Consider the following 25,522-nt stretch of genomic DNA (forward strand, 5'->3'; position numbering starts at 1 on the left):
TTTTTTTGCTAAAATGTCAACTTTTATTAAAAATAAGGAAATTCCCACGTTTAACCATATTATCAACATTTATTAAAAATGGATATAAAAATTGATGCACAATGACACATGCAGCAGGTTATGCCCATTTATCCGCCCGGTGCAACACACGGGCATTTATACTAGTAATAATAAAGCAATTACTGTTTCTGATCGTACGTCATCTGCGTTTTTGCAAAAAAGTCCCTCTATTTCTTTGAAGTCAACCCGCAGTCCTATTTTCAGTGTGTTCTTGAGATAACATTCCATTTTGGCAAAAAAGCCCCTGATGTCCGGCGTGCGTTTGAGAGCACGGCGGGCACGGGAGTGAGCTCGCGGGCGCGCCTGCGGCAGGCGAGCCTGGCCGGCAAGTCCTCCTGCTGCTTGGCGAGGCCCTTGGCCTTCCTGCGGGCCGAGGCGTTGCGGAACGGGCGGCGGATCTCGGCCGCTCTGTCGTGGATCCGGCGGCGGGCGGATCGAGATGGGAGAGGCGACAACCTCCATGACAGGTCCCTCGAGGACACCAGCGTGGATCTGGCGAAGGACAGATAGAGACGAAGAGGCGACGACCACCATGGCGGGATCTGGGGCAGAGGAGTCAGGGTCTTGTGGCGGCGCTCGCCTGAGCTCCTGGCGCCGGGGAGACGTCGGGAACGGGCGAAGGACGGGGAGGCAGGTCGGAGACAGGCCGGATCTGGCGATTCCCGATGACGAACGGGCGGCGGCGGTCTCCATGCTGCGGGGTCGGCTCGAAGCTCCTGCAACGGGCATGGTAGTCTTCCTGTTGAAGAAAAGAGAGAGAAGAGAGAGACAAGGGAGAGATAGAGAGGGAGAGAGGAGGCGGGGCAACGTCGCGGTGCAGCTGCTGCTCACCTAGGTGACGACGTCGGCAGGGCCGCCGGGGCGTGGGTCAGAGCTGAGGACCTCAGGCGTCCATGGCGGCTTCCCTGTAACAGAGAGCAAGAGAGATAGAGGAAGATGAGAGTAAACGGGAGAAACAGAGAAGGGAAGAGGGAGATGACGGGGAAAAGAAGGCAGGGGCGACGGGGCCCTGGTCGGTGGCTTCGGTCATCGGCGAAGAAGGAGCTCGGGGTCGAGGACAAGGTGGCTGCGCTCGGGAGCAGCAGATCGAGCCGTGGCACGACTATGGTGGTGATAGACGGTGTCGCGACGAAGAGGAAAGGATGACTACTAGGAGGAGAAGGAGCAGCAGGGAGGAAGGATAACGCCACAAGTGAAGTCAGAGCGGCGGCAGCATCTGTCAAGGAAGAGCGGCGGCGGAGAGAAAGGGATGGATGGATACTAGGAGGAGGAGGAGGAGGAGCAGCAGAGAACGAGGTGATGCTGTCGCCTCTCGCCTCTCCTAGTGGGCACCTGTGAGTCCATGACTATATGCTGTCAATGATAACATTCTTTATACAAAGTAATTTTTACATGTCTGCAGGCCACATGCAAATCCAATCGAAGACACCAGAAACACACACATGCAGGCTCTTTGCAGAAGAGAACCCCCTCATCTGTTTTGTACTTTTGATACATGAATTATCTGACACTGGTCAGATACTTCCTCTGTTATCTAAAATTTGGTACACAAATTATCTGACACTAATCATAGTATCTGATAGTATGTCCCAATGTTTTGTTGAGTACTGTTTTAAAAAATACATACTTCTAAGTTTGTATTCATCCTGTACATTCATCATTCTTTGTAAACAAATAAGTTACCGTTATACATGTGAAGAAAAACTCTTCCCTCCCGTGTTTGTTCAAAACAGAGAAAAATTGCAACAACAAAAAAAACGATTTGCATGTTTATAAATTGATCTTTCTAAATAAAAAATGCAGTTTTTAATAATATCACTAGTAGAAAAAGGGTCAAACGTGAAACACATTAGTGCCGGTTTGTAAAAAAACCGGCACTAATGTGATCAATAGTGCCGGTTCGAATGGCTATGCATTAGTGCCGGTTCGTAATGAACCTTTAGTACCGGTTCGTGCCATGAACTGATACTAAAGGGGTGGTGGCAAGCTGGCGTCAGGCCAGGGCCCCACGAGCCCCTTTAGTGACGGTTTGTGACACAAACCGGTACTAAAGGTCTAACCTATAGTACCGGTTCGTGTCACCAACCGGCACTACAGAGTCTTAACCTATAGTACCGGTTGAAGACACAAACCGGCACTATAGGGCAATTTTCAAACTCTACCCCCCCCCCCCCCCCCCCGTATCGCCATTTCAGTTTTGAAAAAATAAAAAGAAAATGATAAAAACTTCAAAAATTAAAATCCTTCGAGAGGTAGTTATATTACTACATCTACACGTTAGGAAAATTTGAAAACTTAAATTTGGACATGTTTTGCAAAAAGTGTAGGGAAAATGTAAAACGGCTATAACTTTTGCATACGATGTCGGAAAAAAACGTATAATATATCAAAAAATTCAGCACGAAAATCTGGTCAAACTACGGCCTGTTTGCAATATTTTAGAATCCTCAAATTCCAAAAGGAAAAAAAGATATGGTCAAATTTAAGTTTTTTTAAATTTTTTTTGTTAAATCTGGTCAAACTACTTATTCAAGAAGTATTAATATTACTACATAATTATTCAAGAATATTAGTGTTACTAAATAATTATTTCAATTTTTTGAATTTTGGTCAAATCTGGTCAAACTATGGTCAAACTATGGTCAAACTGTTGGCGAACGTAGTAATTTCAAAAAATTTCCTAAGCACATGCAAGATCATGGTGATGCATAGCAACGAGAGGGGAGAGTGTGATCTACGTTCCCTTATAGACCGATAGCAGAATCGTTAGCACAACGCGGTTGATGTAGTCGTATGTCTTCACGGCCCGACCGATCAAACACCGAAACTACGGCACCTCCGAGTTCTAGCACACGTTCAGCTCGATGACGATCCCCGGTTAAGAATATGATCACGGGGATCAACTTGTGTGTCTAGGGGTGCCCCTGCCCCCGTATATAAAGGATCAAGGGGAGGAGGCCGGCCGGCCCCTATTGGCGCGCCAGGAGGAGTCCTCCTCCTAGTAGGAGTAGGACTCCTACTAGGAGCGGGAAAGAAGTGGGGAGGGAGAAGGAAAGGGGGGCGCCCCCCCCTCTCCTAGTCCAATTCGGACCAGGGGGGAGGAGGCGCGCGGCCCACCTTTGGCTGCCCCTCTCTCTCCACTAAGGCCCATATGGCCCATTACTTCTCCCGGGGGGGTTCCGGTAACCCTCCGGCTCTCCGGTTTTCTCCGAAATCACCCGGAACCCTTCCGGTGTCCGAATATAGCCGTCCAATATATCAATCTTTATGTCTCGACCATTTAGAGACTCCTCGTCATGTCCGTAGTCACATCCGGGACTCCGAAGTAACTTCAGTACATCAAAACTCATAAACTCATAGTATAACTGTCATCGAAACCTTAAGCGTGCGGACCCTACGGGTTCGAGAACAATGTAGACATGACCGAGACACGTCTCCGGTCAATAACCAATAGCGGAACCTAGATGCTCATATGGCTCCTACATATTCTACGAAGATCTTTTATCGGTCAGACCGCATAACAACATACGTTGTTCCCTTTGTCATCGGTATGTTACTTGCCCGAGATTCGATCGTCGGTATCTCAATACCTAGTTCAATCTCGTTACCGGCAAGTCTCTTTACTCATTTCGTAATACATCATCTTGCAACTAACTCATTAGTTGTAATGCTTGCAAGGCTTATGTGATGTGCATTACCGAGAGGGCCCAGAGATACCTCTCCGACAATCGGAGTGACAAATCCTAATCTCGAAATACGCCAACCCAACATTCACCTTTGGAGACACCTATAGAGCTCCTTTATAATCACCCAGTTACGTTGTGACGTTTGGTAGCACACAAAGTGTTCCTCCGGTAAACGGGAGTTGCATAATCTCATAGTCATAGGAACATGTATAAGTCATGAAGAAAGCAATAGCAACATACTAAACGATCGGGTGCTACATTTCTATGGTTAGGAAACATAACCATCTTCGATTAACGAGCTAGTCAAGTAGAGGAATACTAGTGACGTTTGGTTTGTCTATATATTCACACAAGTATTATGTTTCCGGATAATACAATTCTAGCATGAATAATAAACATTTATCATTGCTTCTAGGGCATATTTCCTTTAGTCTCCCACTTGCACTAGAGTCAATAATCTAGATTACACAGTAATGATTCTAACACCCATGGAGCTTTGGTGATGATCATGTTTTGCTCCTGGAAGAGGCTTAGTCAACGAGTCTGCTACATTCAGATCCGTATGTATCTTGCAAATCTCTATGTCTCCCACTTGGACTAGATCACGGATGGAATTGAAGCGTCTCTTGATGTGCTTGGTTCTCTTGTGAAATTTGGATTCCTTTGCCAAGGCAATTGCACCAGTATTGTCACAAAAGATTTTCATTGGACCCGATGCACTAGGTATGACACCTAGATCAGATATGAACTCCTTCATCCAAACTCCTTCGTTTGCTGCTTCCGAAGCAGCTATGTACTCCGCTTCACATGTAGATCCCGCCACAACGCTTTGTTTAGAGCTGCACCAACTAACAGCTCCGCCATTTAATCTAAACACATATCCGGTTTGCGATTTAGAATCGTCCGGATCAGTGTCAAAGCTTGCATCAACGTAACCATTTATGATGAGCTCTTTGTCACCTCCATATATGAGAAACATATCCTTAGTCCTTTTCAGGTATTTCAGGATGTTCTTGACCGCTGTCAAGTGATCCACTCCTGGATTACTTTGGTACCTCCCTGCTAGACATATAGCAAGACACACATCAGGTCTGGTACACAGCATTGCATACATGATAGAGCCTATGGCTGAAGCATAGGGAACATCTTTCATTTTCTCTCTATCTTCTGCATTGGTCCGACTTTGAGTCTTACTCAATTTCACACCTTGTAACACAGGAAAGAATCCTTTTTTTTTGCTTGATCCATTTTGAAATTTTTCAAAACTTTGTCAAGGTATGTGCTTTGTGAAAGTCCAATTAAGCGTCTCGATCTGTCTCTATAGATCTTGATGCCCAATATGTAGGCAGCTTCACCGAGGTCTTTCATTGAAAAACTTTTATTCAAGTGTCCTTTTATGCTATCCAGAAATTCTATATCATTTCCGATTAGTAATATGTCATCTACATATAATATCATAAATGCTACAGAGCTCCCACTCACTTTCTTGTAAATACAGGCTTCTCCAAAAGTCTGTATAAAACCAAATACTTTGATCACACTATCAAAGCGTTTATTCCAACTCCGAGAGGCTTGCACCAGTCCATAAATGGATCGCTGCAGCTTGCACAGTTTGTTAGCTCCCTTTGGATTGACAAAACCTTTCGGCTGCATCATATACAACTCTTCTTGCAGAAATCCATTCAGGAATGTAGTTTTGACATCCATTTGCCAAATTTCATAATCATAAAATGCGGCAATTGCTAACATGATTTGGACAGACTTAAGTATCGCTACGGGTGAGAAGGTCTCATCGTAGTCAATCCCTTGAATTTGCCGAAAACCTTTTGCGACAAGTCGAGCTTTGTAGACAGTAATATTACCGTCAGCGTCAGTCTTCTTCTTGAAGATCCATTTATTCTCAATTGCTTGCCGATCATTGGGCAAGTCAACCAAAGTCCATACTTTGTTCTCATACATGGATCCCATCTCAGATTTCATGGCTTCAAGCCATTTTGCGGAATCTGGGCTCACCATCGCTTCTTCATAGTTCGTAGGTTCATCATGATCTAGTAGCATGACTTCGAGAATAGGATTACCGTACCACTCTGGTGCGGATCTTACTCTGGTTGATCTACGAGGTTCAGTAGTATCTTGTTCTGAAGTTTCATGATCATTATCATTAGCTTCCTCACTAATTGGTGTAGGTGTCACAAAAGCAGGTTTCTGTGATATACTACTTTCCAATAAGGGAGCAGGTACAGTTACCTCGTCAAGTTCTACTTTCCTCCCACTCACTTCTTTCGAGAGAAACTCCTTCTCCAGAAAGTTTCCGAATTTAGCAAAAAAGTCTTGCCTTCGGATCTGTGATAGAAGGTGTATCCAATAGTTTCCTTTGGATATCCTATGAAGACACATTTCTCCGATTTGGGTTCGAGCTTATCAGGTTGAAGCTTTTTCACATAAGCATCGCAGCCCCAAACTTTCAGAAACGACAACTTTGGTTTCTTGCCAAACCACAGTTCATAAGGCGTCGTCTCAACGGATTTTGATGGTGCCCTATTTAACGTGAATGCGGCCGTCTCTAGAGCATATCCCCAAAACGATAGCGGTAAATCAGTAAGAGACATCATAGATCGCACCATATCTAGTAAAGTACGATTACGATGTTCGGACACACCATTACGCTGTGGTGTTCCGGGTGGCGTGAGTTGCGAAACTATTCCACATTATTTCAAATGTACACCAAACTCGTAACTCAAATATTCTCCTCCACGATCAGATCGTAGGAATTTTATTTTCTTGTTACGATGATTTTCAACTTCACTCTGAAATTCTTTGAACTTTTCAAATGTTTCAGACTTGTGTTTCATTAAGTAGATATACCCATATATGCTTAAGTCATCTGTGAAGGTGAGAAAATAACGATATCCGCCACATACATCTGTATGTATGATTTCCAACAAATCTATTGCTCTCTCCATAGTACCGGAGAACGGTGTTTTTGTCATCTTACCCATAAGGCATGGTTCGCAAGTACCAAGTGATTCATAATCAAGTGGTTCCAAAAGCCCATCAGTATGGAGTTTCTTCATGCGCTTTACACCGATATGACCCAAACAGCAGTGCCACAAATAAGTTTCACTATCATTATCAACTCTGCATCTTTTGGTTTCAACACTATGAATATGTGTGTCACTACTATCGAGATTTAATAAGAATAGACCACTCTTTAAGGGTGCATGACCATAAAAGATATTACTCATATAAATACAACAACCATTATTCTCAGATTTAAATGAATAACCGTCTCGCATCAAACAAGATCCAGATATAATGTTCATGCTTAACGCTGGCACCAAATAACAATTATTTAGGTCTAATACTAATCCCAAAGGTAGATGTAGAGGTAGCATGCCGACTGCGATCACATCGACTTTGGAACCATTTCCCACGCGCATCGTCACCTCGTCCTTAGCCAATCTTCGCTTAATCCGTAGTCCCTGTTTCAAGTTGGAAATATTAGCAAAAGAACCAGTATCAAATACCCAGGTGCTACTGCGAGCATTAGTAAGGTACACATCAATAACATGTATATCACATATACCTTTGTTCACCTTGCCATCCTTCTTATCCGCCAAATACTTGGGGCAGTTCCGCTTCCAGTGACCAGTCTGCTTGCAGTAGAAGCACTCTGTTTCAGGCTTAGGTCCAGGTTTGGGTTTCTTCTCTTGAGTAGCAACTTGTTTGTTGTTCTTTTTGTAGTTCCCCTTCTTCTTCCCTTTGCCCTTTTTCTTGAAACTAGTGGTCTTGTTGACCATCAACACTTGATGCTCCTTCTTGATTTCTACCTCCGCAGCTTTCAGCATTGCGAAGAGCTCGGGAATAGTCTTATTCATCCCTTGCATATTATAGTTCATCACGAAGCTCTTGTAGCTTGGTGGTAGTGATTGGAGAATTCTGTCAATGACGCAATCATCTGGAAGATTAACTCCCAATTGAATCAAGTGATTATTATACCCAGACATTTTGAGTATACGCTCACTGACAGAACTGTTCTCCTCCATCTTGCAGCTATAGAACTTATTGGAGACTTCATATCTCTAAATCCGGGCATTTGCTTGAAATATTAACTTCAACTCCTGGAACATCTCATATGCTCCATGACGTTCAAAACGTCGTTGAAGTCGCGATTGTAAGCCGTAAAGCATGGCACGTTGAACTATAGAGTAGTCATCAGCTTTGCTCTGCCAGACGTTCATAACATCTGGTGTTGCTCCAGCAGCAGGCCTGGCACCCAGCGGTGCTTCCAGGACGTAATTCTTCTGTGCAGCAATGAGGATAATCCTCAAGTTACGGACCCAGTCCGTGTAATTGCTACCATCATATTTCAACTTTGCTTTCTCAAGGAACGCATTAAAATTCAACGGAACAACAACACGGGCCATCTATCTACAATCAAACATAAACAAGCAAGATACTATCAGGTACTAAGTTCATGATAATTTTAGGTTCAATTAATCATATTACTAAAGAACTCCCACTTAGATAGACATCCCTCTAATCTTCTAAGTGATTACGTGATCCAAATCAACTAAACCATGTCCGATCATCACGTGAGATGGAGTAGTTTCACTGGTGAACATCGCTATGTTGATCATATCTACTATATGATTCACGCTCGACCTTTCGGTCTCCGTGTTCCGAGGCCATATCTGTATATGCTTGGCTCGTCAAGTATAACCTGAGTATTCCGCGTGTGCAACTGTTTTGCACCCGTTGTATTTGAACGTAGAGCCTATCACACTCGATCATCACGTGGTGTCTCAGCACGAAGAACTTTCGCAACGGTGCATACTCAGGGAGAACACTTCTTGATAATTAGTGAGAGATCATCTTAAAATGATACCGTCAATCAAAGCAAGATAAGATGCATAAAAGATAAACATCACACGCAATCAATATAAGTGATATGACATGGCCATCATCATCTTGTGCTTGTGATCTCCATCTTCGAAGCACCACCGTGATCACCATCGTCATCGGCGCGACACCTTGATCACCATCGTAGCATCGTTGTCGTCTCGCCAATCTTATGCTTCCACGACTATCGCTACTGCTTAGTGATAAAGTAAAGCATTACAGCGCAATTGCATTGCATACAATAAAGCGACAACCATATGGCTCCTGCTAGTTGCCGATAACTTGGTTACAAAACATGATCATCTCATACAATAAAATTTAGCATCATGTCTTGACCATATCACATCACAACATGCCCTGCAAAAACAAGTTAGACGTCCTCTATTTTGTTGTTGCAAGTTTTACGTGGCTGCTACGGGCTTAAGTAAGAACCAATCTTACCTACGCATCAAAACCACAACGATAGTTTGTCAAATTGGTGCTGTTTTAACCTTCGCAAGGACCGGGCGTAGCCACACTCGGTTCAACTAAAGTTGGAGAAACTGTCACCCGCTAGCCACCTTTGTGCAAAGCACATCGGGAGAACCGGTCTCGCGTAAGAGTACGCGTAATGTCGGTCCGGGCCGCTTCGTCCAACAATACCGCCGAACCAAAGTATGACATGCTGGTAAGCAGTATGAATTATATCGCCCACAACTCACTTGTGTTCTACTCGTTGATATAACATCAACACATAAAACCTAGGCTCGGATGCCACTGTTGGGGAACGTAGTAATTTCAAAAAATTTCCTACGCACACGCAAGATCATGGTGATGCATAGCAACGAGAGGGGAGAGTGTGATCTACGTACCCTTGTAGACAGGCAGTGGAAGCGTTAGCACAACGCGGTTGATGTAGTCGTACGTCTTCACGGCCTGACCGATCAAGCACCGAAACAACGGCACCTCCGAGTTCTAGCACACATTCAGCTCGATGACGATCCCCGGACTCCGATCCAGCAAAGTGTCGGGGAAGAGTTCCGTCAGCACGACGGCGTGGTGACCATCTTGATGTACTACCGTCGCAGGGCTTCGCCTAAGCACCGCTACAATATTATCGAGGATTATGGTGGAAGGGGGCACCGCACACGGTTAAGAATATGATCACGTGGATCAACTTGTGTGTCTAGGGGTGCCCCCTGCCCCCATATATAAAGGACCGAGGGGAGGAGGCCGGCCGGCCCATATTGGCGCGCCAGGAGGAGTCCTCTTCCTAGTAGGAGTACGACTCCTACTAGTAGGGGGAAAGAAGTGGCGAGGGAGAAGGAAAGGGGGGCGCCGCCCCCCTCTCCTAGTCCAATTCGGACCAGGGGGGAGGAGGCGCGCGGCCCACCTTTGGCTGCCCCTCTCTCTCTCCACTAAGGCCCATATGGCCCATTACTTCTCCCGGGGGGGTTCTGGTAACCCTCCGACTCTCCGGTTTTCTCCGAAATCACCCGGAACCCTTCCGGTGTCCGAATATAGCCGTCCAATATATCAATCTTTATGTCTCGACCATTTCGAGACTCCTCGTCATGTCCGTGATCACATCCGGGACTCCAAACTAACTTCGGTACACAAAACTCATAAACTCATAATATAACTGTCATCGAAACCTTAAGCGTGCGGACCCTACCGGTTCGAGAACAATGTACACATGACCGAGACACGTCTCCGGTCAATAACCAATAGCGGAACCTAGATGCTCATATTGGCTCCTACATATTCTACGAAGATCTTTTATCGGTCAAACCGCATAACAACATACGATCGTCGGTATGTTACTTGCCCGAGATTCGATCGTCGGTATCTCAATACCTAGTTCAATCTCGTTACCGGCAAGTCTCTTTACTCGTTTCGTAATACATCATCTTGCAACTAACTCATTAGTTGTAATGATTGCAAGGCTTATGTGATGTGCATTACCGAGAGGGCCCAGAGATACCTCTCCGACAATCGGAGTGACAAATCCTAATCTCGTAATACGCCAACCCAACATTCACCTTTGGAGACACCTGTAGAGCTCCTTTATAATCACCCAGTTACGTTGTGACGTTTGGTAGCACACAAAGTGTTCCTCCGGTAAATGGGAGTTGCATAATCTCATAGTCATAGGAACATGTATAAGTCATGAAGAAAGCAATAGCAACATACTAAACGATCGGGTGCTAAGCTAATGGAATGGGTCATGTCAATCACATCATTCTCCTAATGATGTGATCCCATTAATCAAATGACAACACATGTCTATGGTTAGGAAACATAACCATCTTCGAGTAACGAGCTAGTCAAGTAGAGGCATACTAGTGACGTTTGGTTTGTCTATATATTCACACAAGTATTATGTTTCCAGATAATACAATTCTAGCATGAATAATAAACATTTATCATGGTATAAGGAAATAAAATAATAACATTTATTATTGCTTCTAGGGCATATTTCCTTCACAAACTGTGGTCAAACTATGGTCAAACTTATTCAAGAAATATTAGTGTTACTAAATTACTGTTTTTTTAGAATAATAGTTTCAAACTCAAACAGTGAAATGTGTGACTTCATGTTCAAGCTAAACTCCTGAGGGATAATAGGATTGACATCTTATTATTGTCAGGAAAACAACAAGTGCAGACTTGGAAACGAAGTAGAATAGAACCCGAAAGTTAAGCGTGCTCGGGCTGGAGTAGTGAGAGAGATGGATGACCGGTTGGGATGTTAGATGATTTGGAATGAGTGATCCACACTTGAGCAGTTAAGAGAGGTGATTAGAGACTAAATCACCAAATAATTCAGAAAAATTAAAAATCGAAAAAAAAATAATCAAAAAAAATTTCCAAAATTTTCAAATTTTTTTTTTCAAAAAAAACCCTTTAGTACCGGTTGGTAACACCAACCGGTACTAAAGGTCCCCCATACCAGGGCGCGAGCTCACGCCACGTGGTGGCACTTTAGCGCCGGTTCGTGCCGAACCGGTACTAAAGAGGGGGGGGGGCTTTAGTGCCCACCAATTAGTGCCGGTTATGGAACCGGCACTAAAGGCCCTTACGAACCGGTTTTAAAGCTCCGTTTTCTACTAGTGTATGGATGTCTTGCTATCCAGTTTGCTTTGTTGTTTAAACTAATTTTTAAATATTTGAATGTGTCCTTTTGAATATATGTTATATCTCTGATTATTTTCATAACCATTATGCCTTTTCTTTATTATTTAGCAGAGATAAGATGTATAAAGTTTAAATATTCTTCCATACATTTGACATGCATGTAACCCTGTATTATGTATCATGTTATGTAGATATACCAGACAGTCAGCTTTGAAACTGTTTGACCATGGCCATACTGTTAGATGCTTGGGGTATATTAGCTGCACATGTTCCTTACTTACATGGTTTCCCATGATGTATGGCAAAAGGCCTTCGATTGACTAACGATGTTTAAATATATAAGAGAAGATTCATATGATGTTTTCCTACAAATCTAACTATGAACCCAGAAGTGAGTTTTTAGTAATTTTCTTATTAAATAATTGAAGTGATCACTTTTCTCTTTGATTTTCTTTGTGTGAAATATATAGGGTCGTCTTATAGTTATATTTAAACAGGAACAAAATAAGGTTCATTATTCACTCCAACCTGCATATTTGTTAATGGAATTTTATGTTTGTTCCAATCAACACAAAGACTTACTTGCATCAATTATATCATTTTTATATGAGGATGTATGTCGCAAATAGTGTGTTGTAATCATTTTTGTATGTATAGCTAATTAGCACTAAGACACACCATATGTATTTATGGTAAAACTATAAATTGATGTAAGTTCTTCTGATGCACTATAAAGAAATGAATACCGTCAGCCCAAAATCAGAGGGTACTAATGATTTTCTTATTAAATAATTGAAGTGATTGCTTTTCTCTTTGATTTTCATTATGTGAATATATAGGCTCGTCTTATAGTTATATTTAACCTGTATCAAAATAAGGTCCATTATTCACTCCAAACCTGCATATTTGTTAGTGGAAGTTTATGTTTGTTCTAGCCGACCCAAAGACATACTTGCATCAATTATATCATTCTTATATGAGGACGTATGTAGCAAATAGTGTGTTGTAATCATTTTTGTACACACAGTTAGCACTAAGACATACCATATGTATTTATGGTAAAAACTAGAAATTTATGTAAGTTCTTTTGATGCACTATGAATATATGAACACTGTTAGCCCAAAATCAGAGGGTACACTAAATTATTGGCCATTTAGATTCATGGTTTTGATGTTAATTGTTCTACCGTGAACATTCTCTTCCGCTAGCATTCGAACAGCTGTAATGTCTAAGCTGCGATTGAACCAGGGACCAACAGATTGTTTGTAGAATGAGCTAGCCACAATGCCAAAGTAAGTGTTCCGTTCTGTACGTATAGGGATCTTGTAGAGTTGGAATGTTAAGCTTCACTTTAATTGCTTTGCAGAATATGTGCACTAAAAGAATTTTAATTTCTCATGTCAGGCAATTGGAAAGATCTCAAAATTTATTTACATCATACCAATTTTATTTTGACTCCGTGGGTTCACCGTCACAATACGCTTCTTCCCGTGAATTTACGCTTTCACTTTGAATTTAAATATATACATGAGGTGGTACTAAAAAATCGCTTGGTTCGTCCGTCCGTTTTCCCCTTCTTTTCTCTTTGGTAGGCGTTGGGTCACCCGTCGCCCACCTGGGCCACAGCCCGTAGAATCCAGACGAGACACGATGGGAGCCGGCCCAGTTAATCAAGAGAGGAGGCAAAAACTTCCGCTGATCGTACTCCCTACTTCTGTTAGGTCCTCGATGGCATCGAACAGAGGTAGCCCATTATTGTGTACAGAAAACTGATTTGAACTGCTATCAAAAGTACCACCTCGCTTTGTTATGTCCCATCATACCAATTTATATAGGTCATTGAATTAAAATTCGTAAGAAGCCTCGAGCGTACATGGATCAACATGAGATACATCTTTGAGATGAAGAGCTGATGCAAACGACCTGGCTAGGGTATTCGTCATCCTCGCAACACCAGCATCCGCCGTCACCCCGCCCGCCGGTCGCCGTCAATAGCATCAGATGCTTCCGGTGAGCGGCCTTGCATCGGATGCTTCCGGCGAGCAACCCCACGTGGCTGGCGCTCCCGCCGGCGACCAGCCTTGCTTTTGCAGCCGCCCCATTGTTGCTACCCCCCATACGAGAGAGTCGCGTGAGAACGCTCGCCGCTGCTGCAACTTCTCGCCGCCGTCAGCTAATTGCCGTCAAACACACCATGGCTGGATTTGTGCTTGCAGAGAGAGCATGGTTCTTGCTGGATATGGCGCGAGCTTGCACAAGCCTTGGCGGTGGCTCTTGCTTGCGCATCAGTGGGGTTCCAGAGATAAGGGGAGAGAAGGGAGGAAGGAAATTGGGGATGACGGGGACAAAAAGGGACGGCTATGAAGATAATGTCGACGAGGGACAGCGGTGCGTGCGCTAGACGACACGCGTCACCCGCGCGAGACGACTGGTGGGACAAGCCTATGGCCGCTTTTCTCGCAAAAAAGTGTACGGCCACTTGAAAACAAGCAATTCCTGTAGGATAGGATTAGATTTAGCTAGATTTGATAATACTCCTATATAACTAGGTAACCTCGTGTAAACTTTCAACTAGATCAAATCGTCGTGCATGCATTTTTACATAATTGCCAGGTTTGGTACGACATTCTTTTTTAAGTTGGATTTGCATATGTTTGTGTTTTTTATGTACTCATACTAACTACACAGGTCACGACACATACGGCACAAACATATATGTCTAGACGTCCAATGAAATAAATACATAAATTATCTTCGGGAGCTGCTGATCTCGATGTCAAAACATAGGCATTTACGTGTTATGGCCACGGCTGATCTCGATTTATACGAGTGCATAATAAATCATCAATGTCAAAACATAGGCATTTACATGTTATGGCCACGGAGTGTTTAGTTGTTCTCAATAAAGCTAAAGTTGTTGTTCCGAATCAGAAAGAAGATGCAATGTTTGATGTCCCTGAAGATGGTCACGTTGAAGGTGTGGTATGGAGGAACATGGCAACCACCTTAAACATCCTTTTGACCCAAAATTGATGCTATGGAGAAAAAAGAACAATTGCATCCAGATAAAATTATTTTGAAAGTGTTGTATATATATATATATATATATATATATATATATATATATATATATATATGATATTTTTACTGTCTAATGTCAATACAATACTTAATCTGCTGGTGTGGTATATGCTTTGTCACTAGGCATTAACAGACTGATCTACAACATCGTACTGAAATGTGTCGGACAAAAAACATGGTGTATATAGCAATGCTCTTACTTTAATATCATTTTTCCGCTTTCTAAATTACTTCAAAAAACATGATTCTTTTTTTTGAGGGTGATGCGATTGATTTCTATGTGTTAGCTAGCAGCATTGTAGACCCAAAAATAAATATCTCCGTGCACGTGGTGTTTTTTAAATAAACTAGTAAATGCGCACGTGCAACGCACGTGTAATTTTAATCTGGCTTGAAGATATACGTGAATTTTCTGTAGAAAAGTAGCACCAAAAGTATCAAAAATACAATTCGGCTCCCGGGAGCACATGCTCCTACCTGTGGAAAATGAATTTTGAAATGTCAAAAAAATCTCAACAAAATTTGTATGTGTTCTTTGCAAAATCCAAATCTGCCTGAAAATATAGGCAGAAAGGTAAAGCATTTTGGCCTATGCAAAAAAAAAACAAATTGAACATCAATTGTTACACCAAAATGTCACACCCAAATTTGTTTTTTTTTCACCGACGAAACGATGTTGCTCCGTTTTGCATGAAAATTGTCAACCATGTTTGCGACACGAACACGAACATTTATGAAAAATTCCAGATTTTTTTTAAATTACTATTTTTTGATTTTTTTAGGGAAACTATTTTTTGATTTTATTGTTCATGTGGGTGCATGTGCACCCGAGAGCCAAAACGCCTCCTCCCAAAAGTATTTGTGTGTCTAACACCACCAGCTGGTTCCTACAAATGGGTTAAAATTATCCGACGTAATTAATGATACGGGCAAGTAACCAAGGGAGGGGGCAAATACCTTGTCCTCAAGCCGGTAAAAGAAAATTCCAAAAATCAAAGCGCAATCTATTCAAATCAGCTCAACTGATCAACTACCTAGCTACTACCAAAAGTTCCATATCACTGTGTAATGTAGTCGTTTCATAGCACATCATCCAGGAGATGCCACTAATTCCACAGCCACCGTTCCCTTCCAGGGCGAACTAATTAGGCTAGTGCTACACAGGGTAGGATTCAGATCAAATCTAAACATGCTATAATAAAACCTGAGCACACCTCAAGATCACATCCAGTCAATCAAATAAATATACTACCCAAGTAAGTTTATAGAGCAGTTGTGCATAAAGCAAAGTATTCCACGGAAAGAGATGAAGGGTGAAAAAGGACGGACCTCGATGTAGCCATTCTGGTTGGGGTCGAGCTCCTCCATGATCAACACCGTGTACTCCTCGACGCACTCGAGGATCTTGGTGAATTGTTTGTAGAGGCCGTGCCGAGTGAGGACCTGACAACGCAAGAGAAAGTCATAAGCATTGATATGACCGGTTGTGAACAAACAACACACTACGTAGCTTCAACTGTCATTACTCGTGACAGCATTCTTCGAGCTCATTTGACAACTCTTTGAGCTCCTCTTCGGTGATCCAACCGTCTGCATTCTTCCCAACCCTGCAACAAGTTTAGTACAATTGTCAAATTTCGTCCAGATTCCAGATTACAAACAAAAAATGAACTTTGAGATCAGATTTCATTGGAGATGTACATATCAAAGAAAGTCTGGAGGGTTGGCAATCCAGATCGAGTGGATCAGGCCGGTTAGGCGGCTTGCAACATCGGAGTGAGGGCAGCGGCCGACGCGGTGAAGGGCGGTGGCGCCGCAGCTCGCAGCGTCGGAGTGAGGGCAGCGGCCGATGCGGTGAAGGGCGGCGGCATCGTTGGATGGTGGGGAGGCAGCGTTGGAGGAGGCGACCTCCCTGACGGTCGGCCGGGCGATGTAGTAGGGGCGGTGTCCCCGATGGCCGGCCAGAAGCTTTAGTAGGAGGCGGCGTCCCGCCGGCCGGCCAGGCGATGCAGGAGGCGCCATCCCCGACGGCCGGCGTCCGAGGCGAGGTGATGGGTGGGCGTCCCCGATGGCCGGCCAGTAGGTCTATTAGGAGGCGGCGTCCCGCCGGGCGGCCAGGCTGTGCAGGAGGAGGCGATGGGTGGGGGCGTTCTTGAAGGTGTGATGGGGATGACAGCGGGAAGGTGCGACGGGCGGAGGCGGTTGGGGCGGAGAGAGGCAGCGTCGTGCGTGCGGCAGTTCCCCTTTTCTTTCGTAGGAAAGGAAGGGGATCAGTAGAAAGACTTTTAACGCTAAACATGTTTAGTACTCACCATTAGAACAATAATGACTGTTGGATTAACATAAATGGATGGTTCGGATTTATTGGATCTGAGTCTCTGGGCCTTTTTATATTGGTATAGATGTGCAATTTTGAGTAAATATCCCCCAGTCCGTCACGCGGACGGTTTAGCTCACATACTATCACCCAAAAGAAGAGCGTTTGTTCTATAAATTATGCACACTTTTGAAACTGTACTGTATATTTTTGATTTAAGGTTAAATTTGACTCTGTACTGAAAAGGAAACAAACACTACACATAGATAGGAAGGATTGGATAATGTTGGATTAACATATATACACAGTTTAGACACACACCACAAAAACATATATGCTTGCACGTCCAATCTTTACCTAATAATAAAGTAAATACATGATAAATTGACAGTTGCCGCTATTGAACCCGGTACATACGAGTGCATAATAAATCATTGGCGCCAAAATATAGACATTTACATGTCATGGAAATAGTCTTTTGTTGATCTCAACGAAGCTATTGTTTCACGACATCTCGTCGAGGTGTTGTGGTTGGCCGCTAGCGGCTGTAATATGTTTTCTTCTCCCATTGCAAAGCAGCGGCTGTGATATGTTTTCTTCTCCCATTGCAAAGCACGGGTATTTTTGCTAGTAATATATGTCCAAAAATGGCTGTAATATGAGTAAAATTATACTGCAATTATTCACTCCACTCATATGCTAATATATGTTAGTCTCTGCAATTATCTCCCTAATCTATCCCTAATAATAAAGCACGAATTGACTCCGTGAGTTCACCGTCATAATACGCTTCTTCTCGTGATTTTACGCTTTCAGTTTAAATTTAAAATATATTCGAGGTGGTACAAAATTTCTGTCTCGGTAATTCAATGAGGCGAATCCTGTGCCGGTTCGCCAACTGCGCTTGTAATAAGCAATTGTTTCACGACATCTCGTCGAGGTGTTGTGGTTGGCCGCTAGCGGCTGTAATATGTTTTCTTATCCCGTTGCAAAGCAGCGGCTGTGATATGTTTTCTTCTCCTGTTGCAAAGCATGGGTAATTTTGCTAGTAATATATGTCCAAAAATGGCTGTAATATGAGTAAAATTATACTGCAATTATTCACTCCACTAATATGCTAATATATGTTAGTCCCTGCAATTATCTTCCTAATCTATCCCTAATAATAAAGCGTGGATTGACTCTGTGAGTTCACCGTCATAATACGCTTCTTCTCGTGATTTTACGCTTTCAGTTTAAATTTAAAATATATTCGAGGTGGTACTAAATTTCTGTCTCGGTAGTTCAATGAGGCGAATCCTGCGCCGGTTCACCAACTGCGCTTGTAATTGGGCCGGCCCGTTTTTCCTTTATTTTTCAAACCCAAGCAAAAAAGGCGAGTGCGCCGGCGGGGTTTGAACTCAGGATTTCTTCGTGGAGAACGCAGCGCACTAACCACTAGGACACTAACTCACTTGTGTTACCTTCTTTTATTCTTTCACAGGTCGCGGTTCTTATTCCTTTTTGCTTTTTTTTGTTTTCTTCATTGCACGAACTTGGTTCAAATTCGTGATTCTATATTCATGAACTTTTTCCAAATATCATGAACTTTCATCAAACTCAAAGTCGTGATTTTTTTGAAAATTTATCAGTTTTTTTTAAAATTGTTGAACTTTTTTTCAATTTGATGAACGTTTTCAAATTCAATGAACCTTTTTTCAAATTCGATGTAATTTTTTCAAAATCAATAAACTTTTTTACAAATTGGATGAACTTTTTTGAAAATCGATGAACTTTTTTTCCAAATTCGACGAACTTTTCTCAAAATCGATGAACTTTTTTTGAATTCGATGAACTATTTTCAATACCGATGAACTTTTTTTGAATTGGATGAACTCTTTTTTTCAAATTTGATGAACTTTTTTCAAATTCGACAACTTTTTATCAAATTCCATGAACTTTTTTCTAACTCTATGATTTTTTTTGAAAATTGATGATTCTTTTAAATTCCATGAACTTTTTTCTAACTCTATGATTTTTTCGTATTTGGTCAACTTTTTGTCAAAATCGATAACTATTTTCCAAACTCATGTTTTTTCAATTTTTTGTTCTTTCTTCAAATTCATGAACTATTTTTGAATTTGTGAATTGTTTTTTCAAATTCATGAACTGTTTTTTCGAAATTTTGCACTAGCAGCGCTAAATGCTTTGCCGCTACAGTACCTCTCGCCGCTACAGTACCTCGTGCCGCTGTAGAGCGGCTGGAATGAGCGAGCGAGGACTACACATCACTAACAGGCCGGCCCAACTGACAAGCGCGGGGCGCCAGGGAGCATCCCTGGCGCCTGAAGCGCTGACTAGGGACTCCCATTCAATCATGCGTCTTCCATGCCTGGGCAGTCTTCCGCGCTTGGGCATCAGCCCATCTGGCATGCATCCCCCGCGTCTGGGCCAGATGCAGCTGTGGCGGCAATGCATGGGGTGTTTAGAAGGTCGGCGCTGACCCAGATCTAATATCAAGGCGGCAAAGAAATTGGGCGACAGTAGTGCAGAACTCCCACAGTGCTTTCAGGGGGCGAGCAGACGAAGTCGGACGATGGCGGGCGCATCGCTCCCAACGGATCCAACGCAGGAGCGGTGCCATGGCGTGGATCTGGGGCAAAACGCGATGGCGGCGAAGCTTCTCTGCCATGGCGCCTCGACTGGGTTCCTGCGCTGGAAGGGGAGAGTGAGACGAGGGAGGAGATAGACAGGAGAAGATAAGAAGGAAGAGGAAGGAGGAAAGGGAGGGAGAAGGCAGGGAAGAGGGCGGCGGTCGCGAAGCTATACTGCCATGGCGGCTCGGCTGGGTTCCTGCGTGAAGGAAGGAGAGAGACGGGAGAAGAAGAGGGCGGCAGCGCGAGGTTATCGGCGGCAGTTGGGCTCACCGGCCGGAGGTGAGAGGAAGGAGGCAGAGATGGCATCCCAAGGAAGAGCTCGGCCTCTCCTCGCTCGCTCGGGCGCAGCGGCGGCTGCTGGCTGTAGCGGGCATATGCTCCCATTTTTTAGAAGAAACATTTTTTATTTTACTTTTGTTTAGGGGAAAGAGTTCTTTATTTGACGGGCACGGGATGTCCTATGATTCAGCCCATCCAGTTTACTATTCTCTTTATTGGGCCAGCTTTTGGTACTATAGGAAAATCTTTATTGATTAATAGTACCATCTATTCCTAAAAAGAAAATTAGTAGTACCACCCTGCAAATATACACAGGATCTCACTAATTTATATATGGCCTCAAATAGACAACCAATAGGCCTTTTCAAAAATAATAAAAAACTACCGGTGAGGTGTAGCTATAATCTGGCAATGACGGAAATAAACAAAACAAATGATGAGGTGTGGGCATAATCCGACAATGACAGACATATGCAAGTCAGTGGTTAGGTTAGTAAAATGTTGAACCACGTATTATATTTTTTTCCCGTTGCAACGCACGGGCATGTGTGCTAGTCTATCCCTAATCTTTCCCTAATAATAAAGCATGGATTGACTCCGTGGGTTCACCGTCACAATACGCTTCTTTCCGTAAATTTACGCTTTCATTTTTTTTCAACATGTGCGTAATTTTTCCAAAATCCAAGGTGGTACTAATCTATCATATTTTTGTACGTTCATATTTTTAGCTTTTTGTACGTTCTTGTACTTAATTGGGTTGGGCCTTCTTTCCCTAAAAGAAACAGGAGCATGATGCGTTGCCTCACGAGAGACGAGACTCGGTCTCCCTCCTCTTCTTTCATCGATCCTACTTCTCTCTATTATAAGCAGGTCCACCTCCATAAAAAAACACAGGAGGTCGATCCGCTGTCGCAGCAGACACGGTCTCCTTCCTCTTCACCTTCCATGCCTTTCCTAAATCCTTCCAATAAATACACTGATCCCCATCTCACGGGCACTTCATCAAGGACAAGGGAGCCCTCCTTGGACGAACATCACCTCACGCTAGGGCTGGACCAAAAGCTCGTAACTCCCGAGCTTAATGAGTGCTCGATAGTTCGGCCCGTTAAGCTGGTAGCTCGCTTCTTAATGAACAGAGCCAATCATTGATTTCAGCTTGTTAAGCATAACGAGCTTAACAAGCGAGCTAACGAGTTTCACGAGTAGCTCGTTAAGCTCGTTAGTAACAACACAACACATATTTTCATCTTACATGACAAACTTTTGTAGCATCTCAGCCCATCTATTCAATCTAATCGACATATGAGGCAATAAGTTACTATATTTATTTTTTATAGTCATCATATTTTGTCTTGAAAACCACACATACATATTCATCTTGTATATCATAAGACATTATAATCTATTAACAAGCGCTGGTGAGCGCTCACGAGCTTAACGATCTTCAAACGAGCCGAGCTGAGCAGGGTTTTCTGCTCGTTAATATTAACGAGCTTGGCGAGCTGAGCCTTAACGAGCACGAGCTTAATGAGTACGAGCTTAACGAGCCGAGCTGCTCGTTAGTCCACCCCTACCTCACGCACGTGCTTGCACAAACAAACAATTGATTTCAGCAGCCGGTTGTGGTAGGTCAACCTGACCTTGGGCGCCACCTCCGTCGACCTGTTAGGAGACCGGCCGGAGTTTTGCTTCGTCGAGTTGCCGAGCGAAAGCATGGTGCCTGCACCTGCGCCTACGGCGTACAGGCGATGGACTACTCAGAGAGGATGAGGGCTAGGTGCTGTTCATGCGGGAGAGGGCCAACCATCGGCGCAATCTTGAGCACGATCTCTATGCTTCCATGACGTTCAGAGCCATACCTGACATGAAGTTGTTCGGTCTCACCCCGTACAACATCGGGCAGCATGAGCATGACCTAAATGGGATCTGGCCAGTGGCGTTCTGTGCAGCTGCTAGGCGAGAGGGTTGGCTGCCTCCCAGAGAGGCCACCCGTGAAGTCCTGGAACAATGAGGATGCTGCCTTGCATGGCCGATATGAATCAGGGGACATGCGGGGCTCCATGGCATCATTGCTGGAAACAATAGCAGCAACAGTACTCGCTTCACGTACGTGCTCCTCTTATCAATAAATCCACAATTATGTATCGCACAATCTCATCGGTCAGCGATGTTGCCGGCATGTCGCCCAGGTTGTTGTTTTGGTGTACTACGACCGGGGTGCCATACTAAAGCTTTCCCCCATGAATAATCCATGAAGCAATTATGTATGCTAAAGATCCATAACCCACGTTTCTTTTGTTTCTTCTCAGATCTCCAAGACAAGGCAATTAGGTCATCTGAAGGATCCTCGATCTAACTATTCAATTTATGAATCAACTATGCCTCTGTTCATGAATCATGACTCAAGATAAGACTGATTTGTTACGCCGGCCAGCTGCGGATTACTGTCATGTACACGTATTTGATCGTAGGATCACTGTACAACAGGCTTTGGAGCAGGTTATGATTCAAGCAGAGATCCCCAGCAACCTCATATTTTCAGGATATTAGATGGATACAAAATCCAGTAACCCTTCAATAGATAAAGGAAGTCCAATTTTCTGTTGGTAATTTGCACGACAGGGTTCTAGCTAATTTATGATTGTGCCGACAATAGACTACCAATGACTGAAGATTTAAGGTGTGACTCAAATTTCCTGTTGTTAGAAATCAACAATGAAGACTTCAGTTTTGTCATGTATATTCATACGAATTTCTTATTTAACAGATCATAGAAATTTATTCTATAATCAGATCTTGGTATGTTTTCAGATTTTTCAGAGAAGAAAGATGTGGACGTTCGTCATATTTTTAGGGGGAATCAAGTCTGCACAATACACACTGATTCCCCCCCCCCCCCCCCCCCGCAAAGTAAAAGCATCTCAGTCTCCCTGTTACCTATTTTGTTCCTAACAGAACCATCATGGCTGGGCTAATGGAGGTACATAAAAAAATCTATACTGAACCTTCGCTACGTAGAAAGCTAGCCAAGAAGCATCATAACGGCCCTCCTCAGCAAGCTTTAGATTTGGTTGTGCATCACAAAGATGACAAGATTACAGATTTACTGTACTAATTTCCGTAGATTTATAATTGTTTACGGTCGTTGTTTATGGACGAAAATTACATTACATACAAGCGGTTTTTTGCGAGATTAATAATTTTATAAAATGTAGCATTGTGCATCTATCTTCCTCATTCTACTCGTGACACTTGATGTGGTTTATTGCTAGGCTAAACGACTTTGAATTGATTAAGAGGTGGAGCATGTCTTGCGTTTTAATACCTGATCCATATTTCTGACCAATATTTTATAGCTGGCTACTTCCTAACTTTGCTCATATACATGCTAAATTATATATCATCTTATATTCCAACTAGAGGGATAATGAAAATATATAGAGGAATATAAATCTGCATACATTATTAACATCTTACAATTTTATATTTGGGATCATGGCCATTTCAATATGATTTAAACTCAAACAGTGAAATATGTGACTTCATGCTCAAGCTAAATTCCTGAGGGTTAATAGGATTGACATCTTACTATTGTCAGGAAAACAACATGTGCAGACTTGGAAACGAGGGAGAATAGAACCCGGAAGTTAAGCGTGCTCAGGCTGGAGTAGTGAGAGGATGGGTGACCGTTCGGGAAGTGAGATGATTTGGAATGATGAGGGGTGATTAGAGATTAAATTGAGCAGTGATGAGGGGTGATTAGAGATTAGATGTTAAAATAATTCAGAAATTTGAAAATAAAAAATTTCAAAAAAAAATTCCAAAAAAAAATTTCAAAAAAAATTTCAAAAAAAATCAGGAAATTTCCTTTAGTCCCGGTTGGTAACACCAACCGTTACCAACCGGGACTAAAGGTGGACCGGCCACGTGGAGGGCCTTTAGTCCTGGTTCTGGATTGAACCGGGACTAAAGGGGGGAGGTATTAGTACCGACACTTCAGTCCCGGTTCTAGAACCGGGACTAAAGGCCCTTACGAACCGGGACTAAAAGCCCTTTTTCTACCAGTGCAGAGAACCAAGGATCATCCATCCATGCCTTTGTTTGCAATTATGGAGCACCCTAGCTTGAGTCAATCGAGCTCTACTTTTGCTACTTTGTGAATCTGGGCAGATTGTCAGCTTGTTTGCAATTTTGTAGGTGATGCTGTAGTTGATCCGTGCATGCTATGCTATTGTTCTTGTCATGTATAGCTTGCATTTTGTGCCTTCTTGATGGGTGTATGCTTGTCTTGCCATGACTTGCACCGTAGTGAGTGCATCGAGCTCGTAAACATGCCTACTTGAGTTATATTTCAGCATGTGCCAGTTTTCACTAAGTCTGAAAACTGATTATGTTTTTGCTATGTTCACGTGCTTGCAATTGTATTTTCTGATCCCTTTTGGCTCAAGGTCACTAAGGGACTTTTGTTAAGCTCTTTGAGTAGCTCCATGCCATGCTTTACTTTGCCTTGTTCAGATCCTGTAGCATGTAGTTTTGTTGCTCCGAAGAGGGCTACCTGATCTGAAATTCCAGACAAGTGTTAATTTCACTAAGTCTGAGATATGTTTGCCATATGCATTTTTGCCATGCTTGTTTGAACCTGTTAATGGATGAATTGGCCGTAGCTCAGTGCTAGACTTTTGTTAAGCATCTTGTGGGCATCCCTGCCATGTATTTTGTTGTCATGTTTGGTTGCTGTAGCATGTTCATCTCATTGCATTTAGATGCCTACTTGCTGTAAATCGCAGACCGGTGTCATTTTTGAATCGCTTGCCATTTCCAAACCATAACGGCCTGTTTGCAAATTTCTAGAATCCTCAAATTCCAAAATGAAAAAAAGTTATGCTCAAATTTCAGTTTTTTTAAATTTCAGTTTTTTTAAATACTTATTCAAGAAGTATTAGTGTTACTAAATTATTATTTAAGAATATTAGTGTTATTAAATAATTATTTCACCTTTTTTGAATTTTGGTCAAATCTGGTCAAACTATGGTCAAACTGTGGTCAAACAATGGTCAAACTGCTTATTCAAAAATATTAGTGTTACTAAAAAATTATTGTTTTTTAGAACAATAGTTTTAAACTCAAACAGTGAAATATGTGACTTCATGCTCAAGCTAAATTCCTGAGGGTTAATAGGATTGACATCTTACTATTGTCAGGAAAACAACATGTGCAGACTTGGAAACAAGGGAGAATAGAACCCGGAAGTTAAGCGTGCTCAGGCTGGAGTAGTGAGAGGATGGGTGACCGTTTGGGAAGTGAGATGATTTGGAATGATGAGGGGTGATTAGAGATTAAATTGAGCAGTGATGAGGGGTGATTAGAGATTAGATGTTAAAATAATTCAGAAATTTGCAAAAAAAAAATTCAAAAAAAAAATTCCAAAAAAAAATTTCAAAAA

General features: G+C 42.7%; 1 pseudogene; it reads right to left on the reverse strand.

Moving 5' to 3' along the window:
• Positions 1–156: 156 nt before the first annotated feature.
• LOC147983283 (uncharacterized) lies at positions 157–16,869 on the reverse strand (annotated as a pseudogene).
• Between the last annotated feature and the right edge of the window lie 8,653 nt (positions 16,870–25,522).

Source organism: Triticum urartu, chromosome 2A (assembly GCF_056163025.1).
Source record: "Triticum urartu cultivar PI428250 chromosome 2A, HENAU_Tu73, whole genome shotgun sequence".
NCBI classification, from domain to species: Eukaryota; Viridiplantae; Streptophyta; class Magnoliopsida; order Poales; family Poaceae; genus Triticum; species Triticum urartu.